General features: G+C 47.0%; 1 long non-coding RNA gene and 1 pseudogene across 1 annotated transcript in view; one reads left to right on the forward strand and one right to left on the reverse strand.

The window, feature by feature from the left end:
• LOC126184912 (uncharacterized) overlaps window positions 1-14,685 on the reverse strand; it is a 495,668-nt gene that overhangs the window by 362,403 nt on the left and 118,580 nt on the right. The gene's annotated exons all lie outside the window — the stretch shown is intronic.
• On the forward strand, window positions 164-281 carry LOC126185514 (5S ribosomal RNA; annotated as a pseudogene).

Genomic DNA, 14,685 nt, shown 5'->3' on the forward strand with positions numbered 1-14,685 from the left:
AGTCCTGTTGAGCTCTTTCGGTAGACTCAACAAGTCAGCAAGAAACTATTCAGTGAAATTATATCATGGAAAGAGCGAAGTGCCGTAGATGTATGTAGATGAAAACAACTGAAAACACTGTCATGAGCAATCGACCGAATTTCCTTAGTTATTTGTATTGAAAGTCAACGGCCTTGCCGCAGTGGTAACACCGGTTCCCGTCAGATCACCGAAGTTAAGCGCTGTCGGGCTGGGCTAGCACCTGGATGGGTGATCATCCGGTCTACCGAGCGCTGTTGGCAGGTGGGGTGCACTCAGCCTTTGTGAGGCAAACTGAGGAGCTACTTGATTGAGAAGTAGCGGCTCCGGTCTCGTAAATTGACATATGGCAGGGAGAGCGGTGTGCTGACCACATGCCCCTCAATATCTGCATCCAGTGACGCCTGTGGGCTGACGATGACACGGCGGCCGGTCGGTACTGTTGGGCCTCCATGGCCTGTTCGGGCGGAGTTTAGTTTAGTTATCTGGATCTGCAACCAGCAGTATAAATGCATCCTGATACAGATTTCCTGCTGTTTTCATAAATAGCTTCACACGACTGCCGGGATTGTCTTCCCAGACATATAAGGACCATTGTGTTGATTTATTTGTCTACAAGAAGCAAGTTCCCTGATAACCTCGACGAGGAGTTAAGCCCAATTTTCCCTCCTATCTAACGAGTTGGTAGCGTATAGTTTAGAAATTTATTTATTTAATCGTATGACTAGGGCCCCCCTTCGGACGCACCGTTCGCCAGATGCCGGTCTTACAATTTGAGGCCACTTCGGCTACCTGCAGTCGATGAGGATGATGATGGCAACACAACATCCAGTCCTTGGGCGCAGAAAATTCCCCGACCCAGCCGGAAATGGAACCTGGGCCCAGAGGATCGACAATCCGTCACGCTGACCATTCAGCTACCGGGGGCGGACGACTCTCAGGTAAAATGGTGGTACAGTGGCTAGCGTCATCGCTTTTTTTCACTTTTACCCCCCTCCCCCCATGTTCGGAATCCGATATTGTTTTTATTTTTAAATAAATAAATAAGTTTAGAAATACAGATCATCGCGTCACAGAAGACAAAAAGTTCTATAGAAATAAAAATTCCTCATTAGGTCGAAAGTTATGGATAATGATCTGGTTAGCTCCGAGATAAACTTCCTGCAGGTGGCGCCAGCTGCACGGTTACCCCTTCGGAAGAGAATTAACGCCGATTCCGGAGACCAACGGGATGTCGAAGCGCGGTTTTCATGCGAAATGAGACGTCAACGCCACGACAAGTCGTGCTGCCCAATGGTGAATGGTGGAAGTGAGACTGTGAGGAACCGTCAGTTTTACAGAAAGTTTGAATATAGTCCTAGCATTAAGGAAACAAAATTCAACCAACTCTCTCCCACAGAATGAAATCCGTACCGCGGTTTGTGCTGCCAGCTGTACCTCTTCCTTCCGTATCTAATCTCACAATAGGGCTATCCCCTCCCTTCATCTTTCCTTATTCCTTTCCTCTTCATATCATGGTCCATCCCACACTCACTGTCTCACACTCATTTACCTTCCTACCATCAGACCTCCCCACTTCGCCCCCTCCTGTCGATCTTCATCTCCAATCTTCACATTACAGCCCACCTGACCCTTTCTATTCATAACTCACTACGCTACAGAAATTCTAAACTAGTTCCTCCTAAGTCAGTCTTTGTCTAGTGCAGGCGTTTCTACATTCAGTGAAGGTCTAGTGCTTGTTTTACAGTTATTCTCCATTTCTGCGCCGCTTTTTCTATTTACGAGGGCCGTTCAATAAGTAACGCAACAACTCTTTTTCTGAAAGAAGCTTGGTTTTATTCAGGATTCCAATACACCATTTTGGTTACAAAACCCTATTTCTCATCATGCCGTTCAATGCGATGGCCGTACGCCATCATCTGAGACGGTCTGTATGCCCGTATGGTACCACTCTACTGGTCGACGCCGGACCCAACGTCCTGCTATATTATACTATTGGCCATTACAATTGCTACACCACGAACATGACGTGCTACAGACGCGAAATTTTACCGACAGGAAGAAGATGCTGTGATATGCAAATGATTAGCTTTTCAGAGCATTCACACAAGGTTGGCGCCGGTGGCGACACCTACAACGTGCTGACATCAGGAAAGTTTCCAACCGATTTCTCATACACAAACAGCAGTTGACCGGCGTTGTCTGGTGAAACGTTGTTGTGATGCCTCGTGTAAGGAGGAGAAATGCGTACCATCACGTTTCCGACTTTGATAAAGGTCGGATTGTAGCCTATCGCGATTGCGGTTTATCGTATCACGACATTGCTGCTCGCGTTGGTCGAGATCCAATGACTGTGAGCAGAATATGGAATCGGTGGGTTCAGGAGGGTAATACGGAACGCCGTGCTGGATCCCAACGGCCTCGTATCACTAGCAGTCTAGATGACCGGCATCGTATCCGCATGACTGAAACGGATCGTGCAGCCACGTCTCCATCCCTGAGTCAACAGATGGGGACGTTTGCAAGACGACAACCATCTGCACGAACAGTTTGACGACGTTTGTAGCAGCATGGACTATCAGCTCGGAGAACATGGCTGCGGTTACCCTTGACGCTGCATCACAGAGAGGAGCGCCTGCGATGGTGTACTCAACGACGAACCTGGATGCACGAATGGCAAAACGTCATTTTTTCGGACGAATCCAGGTTCTGTTTTCAGCATCATGATGGTCGCATCCGTGATTGGCGACATCGCGGTGAACGTACATTGGAAGCGTGTATTCTTCATCGCCATACTGGCGTATCATCCGGCGTGATGGTATGGGGTGCCATTGGTTACACGTCTCGATCACCTCTTGTTCGCATAGACGGCACTTTGAACAGTGGACGTTACATTTCAGATGTGTTACGACCCGTGGCTCTACCCTTCAGTCGAGCCCTGCGAAACCCTACATTTCAGCAGGATAATGCACGACCGCATGTTGCAGGTCCTGTACGGGCCTTACTGGATACAGAAAATGTTCGACTGCTGCCCTGGCCAGCACATTCTCCAGATCTCTCACCAATTGAAAACGTCTGGTCAATGGTGGCCGAGCAACTGCCTCGTCACAATACGCCAGTCACTACTCTCGATGACTGTGGTATCGTGTTGAAGCTGCATGGGCAGCTGTACCTGTACACGCCATCCACGCTCTGTTTGACTCAATGCCCAGGCGTATCAAGGCCGTTATTACTACCAGAGGAGGTTGTTCTGGGTACTGATTTCTCAGGATCTATGCACCCAAATTGCGTGAAAATGTAATCACATGTCAGTTCTAGTATAATATATCTGCCCAATGAATACTCGTTTATAATATGCATTTCTTCTTGGTGTAGCAATTTTAATGGCCAGTAGTGTATTACCCTCTCCAGCATCCACGTACTGCTTACCGCAGAGTGCCAAACAGATGGAATTCGGAAAATGCGAGTTCCCGGCTGTAGGGTGGATGAGGAAGAACAGTCCAGAGGTTTCCTGAGCTCCTCTCGAGTGCGCAGACTTGTGTCTGGAGAAGAAGTTCCTTTCCATCACCTCGAATGAAAGTGTCCGCTCGTTCCATCTTTGCAGGAGTCACAGCTGTTTGCGGCCGGCCGGCACTCCGGAGATTGGACAGGTTTGCGCCACCTTGTTGCGACGCCTCGCCCAGCGACTCACCGCGCGTTTGTTCACTGTCAGATCTATATAGGCATTGTGCAAGCGCCTATGAATATCTGTGATGCTTTAGTTTTCCGCCAAAAGAAACTCAGCTCTCTGGCGGGAACATACCTCCGTTGCAGACGCCATTTTAAAGGCTACGTATTGCGCCACCACCTATTGGAAATTCATGTACCGTAGGACCCGAAGGGGGAAAATTCCACAATGTCCCACAACAAACTGCGCATTTTTTGGACCGAAACTGGTGGAGGAAAAAGGTTACATTAGTTATTGAACGCCCCTCGTAAAAACTAAAAAGAATCTCAGTAATGATATTTCGTTAATAATAAGCGTGAAATCTTCTTTTCTATGGTTACGAATGTCCGCAGCTCGTGGTCGTGCGGTAGCTTTCTCGCTTCACACGCCCGGTTCCCGGGTTCGATTCCCGGCGGGGTCAGGGATTTTCTCTACCTCGTGATGACTGGGTGTTGTGTGATGTCCTTAGGTTAGTTAGGTTTAAGTAGTTCTAAGTTCTAGGGGACTGATGACCATAGATGTTAAGTCCCATAGTGCACAGAGCCATTTTTATGATTACGAAAACACACGGATTTCTCTTTGTGTAATTAGCATGGACATTTCTGAGGTGGGGTGGCTTGCGTGCCTCAGCTGTATAGTTAGCCGATCAGAGTAATCCATGGTTCGTGAAGAGAGGCCAGCAGCCTTTTCAGTAGTTCCACAGGCAACATTCTGGATGACTGACCGATCTGACATTGTAAATTTAGCATAACGGCCCTTCTGTACTGGTACGTACTATGAACTGCTGAAAGTAAGGGCAAACTACAGTCGCAAATTAGTTACAAACTACGGCGTTTACACACTTTATTCAACATGTAAACGTCACTACAGATATTCGGATTTAGGTTATGACATATTCGATATGCCTATCATTATTGGCGATGATGTGGCGAAGAGAAATAGCGAAATTCTGCATGACCAGCTGAAGTGTCGGAACATCGGTGCTGTCGTTTACCTCCTGAATAGCTGATTTCTGCTCGGCAATGGTTTTGGGGTTATTACTGTATACCTTGTCTTTAATGCAGCCTCGCAAAAAGGAGCCGCTTGTGTTCAGATGGGGAGAAAATGGCGGCCAATCGAGGCCCATGCCAGTCGCCTCTGAGTAGTATAGAGCCAGAATGCGATCCCCAAAGTGCTCCTCCAGGACGTCAAACACTCTCCTTCTTCGATGGGGTCGAGTTCCGTCTAGCATGAACCACATCTTGTCGAAATCAGGGTCACTTTGGATAATGTCGATGAAATCATCTTCCAAAACCTTCACGTGCCGTTCGGTAGTCACCGTGCCATCAAGGAATATCGCACCGATTATTCCGTGACTGGAAATTCCACACTACACAGTCACCCGTTGAGGGTGAAGAGACTTCTCGATCGCGAAATGCGGATTCTCAGTCCTCCAAATGCGCCAGTTTTGCTTATTGACGAATCCATCCAAATGAAAGTGTGCTTCGTCGCTGAACCAAACCGTACAACGCATACTAGTTTCCATCACGCCTCACGGCCAACCGTATAGTTTGAACTTCCTAACGCAAACCGTTATGTCGATTTTATTTCATATAGTTCAATAATTGTTACCCTGTAGATTAGTAAACGAGACTGTAAAAGTAGTAGATAACTTTTGCTATTAAGTCAGCAAAATAACTGATGGTGCTTGGAGTGAAGGTGATGGAGACTGGCAGCAGCAAACAAAATATTTCTCAAAAAGTTGAATTCGTTAAACAGAAAAAAATTTATATGTTATGAAGTATTTTAGGAAGGTACTTGTCTAGAATGTGGTCTTTTACGGAAGTGAAAGGTTGACAATAAGCAGTCCAGTCTTTTGAAATTTGGTGATGTAGAAGAACGCTGAAGGTTAGATGAGTAAATCGAGTGGCTAATGGTGATTTACTGAATGAAATTGGGAAAAAGAAAATTTATTGTACAATTTGGCTAAAAGCAGGGACAGGTTGATAGGACACAACTTGAGGCAACAAGGGATTGTCAGTTTGTTAATGGAAGGAAGCAGTGTGGGAGGTTAAAACTGTAGAGGGTGACCAAGGTTAACATAGTAAGCAGATTAAAATCAGTCTAGGTTGAGCTAGTTATGGAAAGATTTGCAAAGAATGGACTAGCATGGCGATCTGTATGAAAATACTCTTCGGTTTCAAGACCGAACCAACAGCAAAGAACACTTATATCGTATCGCTCTATTTATTTACAGAAATCGGCTGAAGAGCGAAATGTCTATGCAGCTGATAGCGCAGACGTTTGCCCGTAACAGGCTGGGATTTGAAGTAACGATAAATGAGAAAAAAACTAAAAATGGTAGTAAAATTTATGAATGGGTTTTGCTTTATCCACTGCGTCTTTTTTTGAAAAATTCTAATTACAAACAACTTTAAATGATGTATTTTTTCCCCTTAATAATGCTGACTGTAGGAATGTTGGAGAAATTTTTATTCAAATTTTTTTTATTTCATACAATGTAAATTTTTCCTTTGTCTAGTTGTTTTAAAACAAACAGTTTTTCGCTTTCGGATGATGTATGTCTTACGATAAATATGAAGTTCTCATGCAACCTTCTTAAAATATCACGGAAACAAAGGAAACAGAAAATACGAATTAACGTTGTACAAAAGCAGAAAATCTAGTGTCATAACGTGAGTAAATGTGGCGAGAAGAAGTTAATGTGCAATGCTGACAGACGCCGCCACCATCCTGTCTACGTCATCACGTTCTTGAGGAAAACATTTGACACTGACGCGCCGTGGCGTTCCATTCCGTCGATATCGAGTGTAATACCCGCCATTTAAAATGCGCTGCGGAATATTTTGACGTTTCATGACCCAGTATGCCGTCCACGAAGAACCTTCGTTCAGTAACGTATCCGGTGACAAGTGCTATCGTTACCAATCCGGAATGTTGTTCTTGAGGATACAGTTTCGACTCGAGTTTCGCGTAGAAGGCATGGTCTTGAAAGTCTACGACTTATTTCATAACAGGGCTTATGGTACTCCCGTGATGCAACCACTCCCATTTTGCCAACGATTAAATCGGTATTACTTTCCATTTACTTTTGCCACCTACAGGTTGGTTGGTTGGTTGGTTTGGGTCATCAAAGGGACCAGACTGCGACGGTCATCGGTCCCTTTTTCCAAAAAAACTAAAACCACCCAAAGAGAATAAAAACGAACAACAGGAAAGACGGCAGACGACACAGGACAAGAAAGACTCACACAGAGATCAGACGAAACAAACTGAAATCACACAGAGTGTGAAGGTGGTTGGCCGACCATAGAGATAAAAAAGGAAAAGCCAACCACCGAGAACACATTAAAAACTCAGTTTAAAAACCGTAGGCCAAAGGCCAGAATCAACACAAAACAATAAAATAAAACATAAACACTCAGATTAAATGATAAAAACCCCCTGCCCGAATAAAACGCAAAACTAAGCCAGCCATAGCAGGGTCATCAGTTAAAAGGGCAGGGAGCGTATCAGGCAGCGCTAACGTCTGCCTGAGCACAGCTAAAAGGCGATACTCCAACAAAATGTGGACCACAGATAAAACGGAGCCGCAGCAATAGAGGTGGGTCCTCACGGCGCAATAAGTGGCCGTGCGTAAGCCGAGTGTGCCCAATGCGCAGCCGGCAGAGGACAACAGACTCCTGGCGGGAGACCCGCATGGACGACCGCCACACAGTCGTCGTCGCCTTGATAGGGCGAAGCTTGTTCGGCATGGGCAGGTTGCGCCATTCAGTGTCCCATAGGTCGAAAATTTTGCGGCGTAAGATTGCCCGCAAATCAGTCGCCGGGAGGCCAATCTCCAGAGATGGTGCACTGGTGGCCTCTTTAGCCAGGCGGTCAACATTTTCATTGCCGGGTATCCCAACATGGCCCGGGGTCCACACAAAGATCACAGAGCGGCCGCAACGGGCAAGAGTATGCAGGGACTCCTGCATAGCCATAACCAGACGAGAACGAGGGAGACACTAGTCGAGAGCTCGTAAACTGCTCAGGGAATCGCTACAGGTCACGAAGGACTCACTTGAGCAGTAGCGGATATACTCTAGAGGAGGAAAGATGGCGACCAGCTCAGCAGTGTAAACGCTGCAGCCAGCCGGCAATGAACGTTGTTCGGAATGGTCCCCTAGAGTTAGCGCATAAGCCGGCGGCGGTGGCCGTGCGGTTCTGGCGCTGCAGTCCGGAACGGCGGGACTGCTACGGTCGCAGGTTCGAATCCTGCCTCGGGCATGGGTGTGTGTGATGTCCTTACGTTAGTTAGGTTTAAGTAGTTCTAAGTTCTAGGGGACTTATGACCTACGATGTTGAGTCCCATAGTGCTCAGAGCCATTTGAACCATTTTAGCGCATAACCGACACGACCAGCAACCATCGAGCCGTCAGTGTAAACAACGCCAGAGCCCTGATACGTTGCGAGGATGGAAAGAAAGTGGCGGCGAAAGGCCTCCGGAGGGACTGAGTCCTTCGGGCGAGGCACACACCACGGGGGTGTACGCAGAGGTGCCCGGAAAGGAGGGGGAAGAGGTAAAGCCCCAAGCCCGGAAAGAAGCTCTCGGACGCGGACCGCGATCGTACATCCAGCCCTGGGCCGACGTTCTGGAAGACGGACGTGCGACTGTGGGAATAGTAGCCGATTGTTAGGATGCCCGGGCAAGCTGAAAACATGGGCAGCATAGGCGGCCAGCAAACGTTGGCGCCGTAACCGCAGTGGAGGGACACCTGCCTCCACTAGTATGCTGTCCACAGGGCTGGTACGGAAAGCACCAGTGGCAAGGCGTATCCCGCTGTGGAGGATTGGGTCCAGCACCCGCAACGCAGATGGGGATGCTGAGCCATAAGCCAGGCTCCCATAATCCAGACGGGACTGGATTAACGCCTGGTAGAGCCGTAACAGGGTAGATCGGTCGGCGCCCTAGCGGGTGTGGCACAAGCATCGCAGAGCATTTAGATGCCGCCAACACATCTGTTTAAGCTGCCGAATATGAGGCAGCCAAGTCAACCGGGCATCAAAAACCACACCCAAAAACCTATGTGTCTCCACCACAGCAAGAAGTTCGCCGAGGCTCCGGGTGAACAGTGCGTCGCCGGCAGAAATGCATAACGCAAGTCTTGGTTGCCGAAAACTGGAACCCATGAGCTACAGTCCAAGACTGCGCCTTACGGATAGCGCCCTGTAGCTGACGTTCAGCAGCTGCAATGCCAATAGAGCTGTAGTAAAGGCAGAAGTCGTCAGCATACAGGGAAGTGGAGACAGAATTTCCCACCTCTGCAGCCAGCCCGTTTATTGCAATTAAAAACAGGCAGACACTGAGGACAGATCCCTGTGGTACCCCCTTCTCCTGGACTCGGGAGGAACTATGGGAGGTCGCGACTTGCACGCGGAAGGTACGATACGACAGAAACTTGCGGATAAAGATCAGCAGAGGGCCCCGAAGACCCCATCCATGAAGCGTAGAAAGGATGTGATGACGCCATGTTGTATCGTGCGCCTTCCGCATGTCGAAAAAGACAGCGACCAGGTGCTGACGGCGGGCAAAGGCAGTACGGATGGCCGACTCCAGGCTCACCAGATTGTCGGCGGCGGAGCGGCCTTTACGGAACCCACCCTGAGACGGAGCCAGAAGGCCCCGAGACTCCAGTACCCAGTTCAACCGCCGGCTCACCATCCGTTCAAGCAACTTGCAAAGAACGTTGGTGAGGCTAATGGGACGGTAGCTGTCCACCTCCAAAGGGTTCGTGCCTGGTTTCAGAATGGGGATACAATACTTTCCCGCCATTGCGACGGAAACTCACCCTCAACCCAAATACGGTTGTAAAGGTCGAGGAGGCGCCGCTGGCATTCCACTGAAAGGTGTTTCAGCATCTGACAGTGGATGCGATCTGGCCCAGGAGCGGTATCAGGGCAAGCGGCTAGAGCACTGTGAAATTCCCACTCACTGAGTGGAACATTGTAGGATTCCGGATGGTGGGTTCGAAAAGAAAGGCTCCGACGTTCCATCCGTTCTTTAATGGAGCGGAAGGCCAGTGGGTAATTGGAAGAAGCGGAACTCAGAGAAAAATGCTCTGCCAAGCTGTTGGTAATTTCGTCGGAGTCTGTACAAACTGCTCGATTCAGTGAGAGCGCAGGGACGCTGACAGGGGTCCGATAGCCATAGAGGCGTCGGATCTTGGCCCAGACCTGCGATGGAGAGACATGGAGGCCAATGGTGGACACATACCGCTCCCAGCACTCCTGCTTGCTTTCGCGGATAAGGCGGCAGGCCCGCGCACGCAGCCGTTTGAAGGTGATGAGGTGTTCAATGCAGGGATGTCGCTTGTGACGCTGTAGCGCCCGCCGGCGATCTTTAATCGCCTCAGCGATCTCAGGCGACCACCAAGGCACAGTCCTCCTCCGAGGGGACTCAGAAGAACGGGGAACTGAAGATTCTGCGGCAGTAACGATGACGGTGGTGACCGAGTGAACCACCGCATCAATGGCGTCATTAGAGAGAGGCTCAATAGCGGCAATGGAGGAGAACAAGTCCCAGTCAGCCTTATTCATAGGCCATCTGCTAGGGCGCCCAGAAGCCACCTACATCACTTCTATCCACATCACACACTGGAGTTATTATTCACTTTGACATGCCAGGGAGGAGCTGATTAATTGTCTACTGAATTTAGGTAGCTGTGCTAGCTGCTGTTCTTCTTCATGGAATTCCTGGAGACGTAAGGGCAATAGTAAGCTTAACAGCGAGTCAGAATTTATTTTAGTTCAGAATCCTGCGAGTTTGGCGGTGAGTGAAACAAGCAGTGCCAGGCGAGATGCCTGCAACAGACGAGAGTGATATATGGTTTGGGAACTATTTACGGAAAAACTTCCAAAGATTCATGACGTAAGCTGTCTGTTTTATTGATACGGTTGTTAGCTATAACAACTTTCAATTAATCACGTGATATTAATGCACTGGACATGTATTTTGTCACTTGGGTCATTAATTCTAGGTTGAGATACATCGCAAAAGAACATCAATCTTCTGCTACATGAAGACGACATTTTGTCACTCATGTTGTAATATTTAAAAGACCTCTTCTTCGTGACGTTATGCACACAACAACTTTTAATGTATACATCTATTTTCAAGCATTTGCCTACCACATCAATAGGTACTTCGTAAATAAAAAGTTGAAAACTATAAGTAACTATGTCGGCCTTAGTACAACTCTGGAGGCGCAATGCAAATTGTACTTACGTATTTTAGTATCAATACGGGCGTCAAAAATCGTTAGCAACGGTTATGCTCAGCAGCTACAGTACATATTATGAATCAGCACGTAACAGCGTACCTGTAAAAGAAAATTACACGATGTTAATGACATGAAACTAGAAGACAATAGTGCAAAAGCAAAATAACGACAACAATTTTACCTATAGCAAGGCGACACAGACATAGAAGTAGTAACAAATTCAGAAGGTATGATACCGTTCGTGATAGTTTGCAGACTGCTGGTGCACTTAACACCAGCCGCACAAGAATCCAACGCGAACCAAAGAATAAAGCTGAGGTCGCACTAGAAATTTCAGAGAGCCATCCACGTATACTATATTTGTTCCTAAATTTAAATAAAGGCAAGTACAAAATATAAACAATAACAAGAAATATGTGGGGTTGTTCAGTCGGAACGTTTGCAAATGTTGGGAAAAAATGAAATTAACTCTCAAGTGTGTATGAAAAACTGGCGCCTTCGTTCAACAAATTTACGGCTATGGTGCTCATAATGAAGTAGATTAGTCATCTACTCATCAAGTTGTAGCATCGTAACATGTTATAGCGTGCCATATACAAGTCATTCGATCTAACGAACCTTTGATATACTCTGCGTTCAAAGGTTTGTCGTCTCGAATGGTTCTGATCCTCAATAAATTCAACAGATATTACGACGATGGACATTTTCCTCTGAAATCAAAGAGTTTAATATATGAGAGTTTATCCGGAGCTCACACACAACTCCTGGTTGTGACTGTGTTAACCGCAAAAACTGTAAAGTGTGATCAAAAAGTTTCCGTTCGAAGACCGTACGTTCCAGAAGTGACTTGCCAATCATGCAAAATCACCGTGAGCATTGACGCAATCATCCTACCGACGCACCAGGATGAAGATATTCTTTCGGTAAAACACTGTGTCCTGCTGCGTGAAGAAGTTCGTAAAAATTTTGAAAATTTGTGTTAAGTTCCTATGGGACCAAACTGCTGAGGTCATCGGTCCCTAGGCTTACACACTACTTAATCTAACTTAAACTAACTTACGCTAAGGACAAAACACACACACACACACCCATGCCCGAGGGAAGACTCGAGCCGCCGACGGGGGCAGCCGTGCGAACCGTGGCTCTGCTACTCCGCGCGGTAAGAAGGCCGTAAATTTCGGTTAAAACAACAGGAAGAATGCACTGTAGTTCCCTCTCCAGATTGTCGCACAGATGACAAAATGGTAGATATCGAAATAGATGACAGACGGATAGAAAAACAATTGAAATCGCTCAAAAGTGGAAAGGCCGCTGGACCTGATGGGATACCACTTCGATTTTACACAGAGTACGCCAAGGAAATTGACCACCTTCTTACAGCGGTGTACCGTAGGTCTCTAGAAGAGCGCAGCGTTCCAAAAGATTCGGAAAGGGCACAGGTCATCCCCGGTTTCAAGAAGGGACGTCGAACAGATGTGCAGAACTATACGTCAATGAGTTGTAGAATTTTGGCACGCGTATTATGTTAGAGTATAATGACTTTTCTGGAGACTAGAAATCTACTCTGTAGGAATCAGCATGGATTTCGAAAAAGACGATCGTGTGAAACCCAGCTCGCGCTATTCGTCCACGAAAGGGCCATAGACAAGGATTCCCAGGTAGATGCAATGTTTCTTGACTTCCGCAAGACATTTGATACAGTTCCCCACAGTCGTTTAATGAACAAAGTAAGAGCATATGGACTATCAGACCAATTGTGTGATTAGATTGAAGAGTTCCTAGATAACAGAACGCAGCATGTCAGTCTCAATGGTGTGCCGCAGGGGTATGTCGTAGGACCGTTGCTATGCACAATATATATAAATGACCTTGTGGATAACATCGAAAGTTCACTGAGGCTTTTTGCGGATGATGCTGTAGTATATCGACAGCTTGTAACAATGGAAAATTGTACTGAAATGCAGGAGGATCTGCAACGAATTGACACATGCTGCAGGGACTGGCAATTGAATCTCAATGTAGACAAGTGTAATGTGCTGCGAATACATAGAAAGATACATTATCACTTAGCTACAATATAGCAGGTCAGCAACTGGAAGCAGTTAGTTCCATAAATTATCTGGGAGTAGGCATTACGAGTGATTCCAAATGGAATGACCATATAAAATTAATCGTCGGTAAAGCAGATGCCAGACAGATTCATTGGAACAATCCTACGGAAATGCAGTCAGAAAACAAAGGATGTAGGTTACAATATACTTGTTCGCACGCTGCTTGAATACTGCTCACCGGTGTGGGATCCGTACCAGATAGGGTTGCTAGAAGAGATAGAGAAGATCCAACGGCGAGCAGCGCGCTTCGTTACAGGATCATTTAGAAAACGCGAAAGCGTTACGGAGATGATAGATAAACTCCAGTGGAGGACTCTGCAAGAGAGACGCTCAGTAGTTCGGTACGGGCTTTTGTTGAAGTTTCGAGAACATACCTTCACCGAGGAGTCAAGCAGTATATTGCTCCCTGCTACGTACATCTCGCGAAGAGACCATGAGGATAAAATCAGAGAGATTAGAGCCCACACGGAGGCATACCGACAAACTTTCTCTCCTCGAACAATACGAGACTGGAATAGAAGAGAGAACCGATAGTGGTACTCAAGGTACCCTCCGCCACACACCGTCAGGTGGCTTGCGGAGTATGGATGTAGATGTAGCCGATATCGGAATAACATTTATTTATTATGACCAGTTTCGGCTTGTGTTAAAGCCATCCTCAGATTTTTTGAGTCCCCTGTGGCTGGTGGTGTCTGTCCTCGGTTTTTCACATGATACCCCGATCCTATCCTACCCAGAACACGATCATGGTATCTCGTGAAAAACCTAGGAGCCGCCACCACCAGCCACAGGAGACCTAGAAAAACTGAGGATCGCTTAACACAAGCCGAAACCGGTAATAATAAATAATTGTTATTGCGATCTCGACTGTTGTTTTTAACCAAAGTATAGCATCAGATCGCTGCGCTCTACGGACAATGTTGCCTAAATTTATGAAGTCCGTAAATGCCTGCTGAACGTCTTTGTCCGACAAGAATCGCCGACCCTTCAAAGCCTTTTTTAATGAGGCCGAAGGCGGGATAATCGCATGGGGAGAGATCAGGTCTACAGCAGGGGTGCTCGAGTGTCTCCCACTTCTACAGTACAGCGTGTGCGTTATGGGGACGTGCGTTATTATGAAGCAACAGCATCCTATTGACCACCGCGGTTTTCGACAGACATGCTGCCATATACACATTCTTCATTCTCCGATGGACGGCTACCGGTCTGTGTTCTTCGTAAGTCAAGAAAATAATAACTGCACATTGGTCTTGTTGGGACGCATTTGGTAATAACGTCGCCATGGTTTACTTCCGCCTTTACTCCATGCACGTCGAAAAGACACGAATGCCACGCTAATCCCTTGTCTACATGTCAGTGCTCATATACCCGCATCGGAGTCTCGTTACGTTTCGTATGCGCTGCAGCAACGTCCTCAAACAGAAACTTTTTGATCGCTATTGATATAAGTCAACAGCTCATTCGGTACCCCATCAGGAATCAAAATACTGTATGCGACGTTTTGAACACTAGCTTTAAAGGAAGAGCAGGAGTGGTACAATTAGTACGAGATTTATTCTAAGGAGGGTTTTCTAATCATGATATTTAC

This window comes from Schistocerca cancellata, chromosome 4 (genome assembly GCF_023864275.1).
Source record: "Schistocerca cancellata isolate TAMUIC-IGC-003103 chromosome 4, iqSchCanc2.1, whole genome shotgun sequence".
Taxonomy (NCBI): domain Eukaryota; kingdom Metazoa; phylum Arthropoda; class Insecta; order Orthoptera; family Acrididae; genus Schistocerca; species Schistocerca cancellata.